We start from the raw sequence: 2923 nt of genomic DNA, 5'->3' as shown, positions 1-2923 counted from the left end.
CCCCCCCCCTCAAAGAAAAAAAGAACAACAATCCAAAAAGCCGTTAACAAACAACTAAAACTGTCTTGACCCAAATGGTGAGAGGACACATGTATTTTATGTAGCCTACAGTACTTTTCTTTTTAAAACTACATCTATTACTGTTACAGTGCATTCAGTCTGCAGACCTCTGTTGACGACCTCCAAAACAGCAACCGCAATGGTTTTATTACATAGAAAAAGAAAAGAGTTGACCTGTTTCTTCCAGTTACGCGTCCACAGCCTTGTTTAGCTTTAGTACGAGCTTTACGGCACTTACAACCCAGTAGGTCATATTATTATTATTATTATTATTATTATTATTATTATTATTATTATTATTATTATTATTGTTCCTGACGATTACAGGTGTTGCTGTGCAGCAAAATCCAAAGGAAATATTAAGAGGAGATAATGACTACATATATTTGTTGGGAAAGAAGGAACTAAACATACACCAAAACACTAATAAACCACCCACATGGTTAGAGCATAACGTCATCGCATACATTATAGTGAGTAAAAGTCACAGTATCATAAAAAAAAGAGAAATAGTATAGAATATAGGTGTAACGCTCCTATCAACATAATGAGGGTATTTAAGAAGAGGGACCCCCGAGTTTAACGTCCGTCTTCGAAAGGGCCGACCCAAAAAGGAACTTTGTATAAATTGCCTTTCTCAAGAACGCAACGTCGGACTAAGCGTGGGTCTAACCCCGAAACCATCAAATTCACGATTACGGGTCCAACCGCCTAAACCACAAGGCTACAAACGCCAGCTATATCATCATAGAAGACGGTAGAATCAAGAAAACAGAATCAATATATTACAGACTGTATAACAAAACACGCAATCTCAAAGAAAAAGAAAAAGACAGATATTGTGCAAAACAAACAAGAGGAAGGAAAATACTACGTAACACGTAACAAAAAAGTTTGTTAAAAAGTCACACTGTGTCACGAATTTGTTAATTAAGTGATTACCTGTGAGGTTTGATGAAAAAATAAATCAATGGGTTTGATCGTCTTAGCAGGTGATAACCTCCTCCCTCGCCCTCTCTATCTGCCTCGCTCTGTATTGCGCTCACGTACGCACACACAAAATGGCCGGAATGTTCAAAACTTGGATTACGTTGCAGCGGCGAAACAATTCTCCGGGTTTTTCATTCTTCAGCCTCGCTCACGTCGAGTAGCATGATTAATGGAGAGAGGAGGATTTTTGGGGGGTGTGGAATCGATCTATAAGGAAAGGGCGCAAAGGTTTTCGATTGGCAGTTCGATCTGATTGGTTGATTGGGCATAAAGGAGAGAGGTATTATATATTTCCTTCACAGTTCCGGGGAAAGTGCAATTAGATAATCGCTTGCCATAATCAGATGACGTCACCTGGGATGTATTTTTTATGGGTGTGCAAAAGAATTAAAGAGTAGATCATTCTGATATTTATGTGTTTTGTGCATCGTTATTGTTTTACTCTCCTTGATGCTGCCTTTATATTTTTTGTCGTTTTGGCTTTTACTGTTGTTGTTGTTGTTGTTGTTGTTGTCGTTATTGCCGTTGTTAAAGCTGCTGATGTTGCTTCTGTGGTTTGTTGTTGTTGGTGGTGGTGTTAGTGTTAAAGTTTAATACGCATCTATACACTGAGTTCTTAAAGCATCAGGATATGAGAATAAGACAGGATAATTCAGAAAGAAGGAGGTCAATTTTCATAGTAAACTCTTAAGGAATTGAACCTCGAGTCTCCCCATTGCACAACAAGCTCTCAAACAAACGGAGAACAGCTGTTGTCCGGACGGAATAGGTCGATCGCACTCCCCTCCCCCCCGCCTCCCCCCCCCTACTTTTCATCCCTCTCTCTCGCTATTCAAGCATCGGTCGTTAGCTGACAACGCTTACATTAACACATGTAAAGACAAACAAGATTCGAAGAGACTGTTGTCATTGCTTTGGAGCTATCGATCTCAATAAAACGTTATTGATTTATCGGCTGGTGGTGGTTGGGGGCCTGAGGTCAGTGTCAAATCTTCATCAGTTCTGCCTGCAGGCTTGATTTCGTTCTAAGTACAGGCAAAATTAATGTTTCTGTGCTGTAATTTATTTTGTTCTCCCAAAGGGCAAACGAACAAACAAAAGAGGAAACACAGGAACAAACAAATTTCGGGGATAGAATATTCTAGCAAATAAATACATTAAAAAATAAACAGAGAAACAAACAAACCGAACATAAACTAAAAGACAGTTGCACCAGCTGACTTGATATTTCTCTGACTTTTTTCGTGAGTTTGACTTAAGTCATGGCGTCACTCGTCTGGCCACAGTCGCAGGGGTATTCTCTTGTTTAATGATCTCTCTCTCTCTCTCTCTCTCTCTCTCTCTCTCTCTTTCTCTCTCTCTCGCTCTCCCTCGATACAAATCTCAACACACAGGAATCAAACCCCAGTCTTCCGTGCACAAAATCAAAGCACCTCACAGCAATCCCACAGATTCTGCTTCTCCGCTATCTTTTCTAACACACAAGGAGCGAAATTTGTAAAGGAAAAAAACAAATAAATACGAAAAAAAATTCTTTAAAAAAACGCAAAATAAAATTTTACTCAACTAAAAAAAAAGCCAGCCAAATTAAACCAAATCCTCCATCTAATTACAGGTTTTAAGTTAACACTTTTTCCTAACTGCAGAATATCCCCTTCCCCCATCCCCACCCCTTCTCTCTCTCTCTCTCTCTCTCTCTCTCTGTCTCTCTGTCTCTCTCTATCTCTCTCTGTCTCTCTCTCTCTTTCTCTCTCTCTCTTTGTCTCTCTTTGTGTCTCTCTCCCTCTCTCTCTCTCTTTCTCTCTCTCTGTCTCTCTCTCTCTCTTTGTGTCTCTCTCCTTCTCTCTCTCTCTCTCTCTCTCTCTCTCTCTCT

The sequence above is a fragment of the Aplysia californica genome, unplaced genomic scaffold, assembly GCF_000002075.1.
Source record: "Aplysia californica isolate F4 #8 unplaced genomic scaffold, AplCal3.0 scaffold00171, whole genome shotgun sequence".
Taxonomy (NCBI): domain Eukaryota; kingdom Metazoa; phylum Mollusca; class Gastropoda; order Aplysiida; family Aplysiidae; genus Aplysia; species Aplysia californica.
This window is presented reverse-complemented; position numbering follows the sequence as displayed.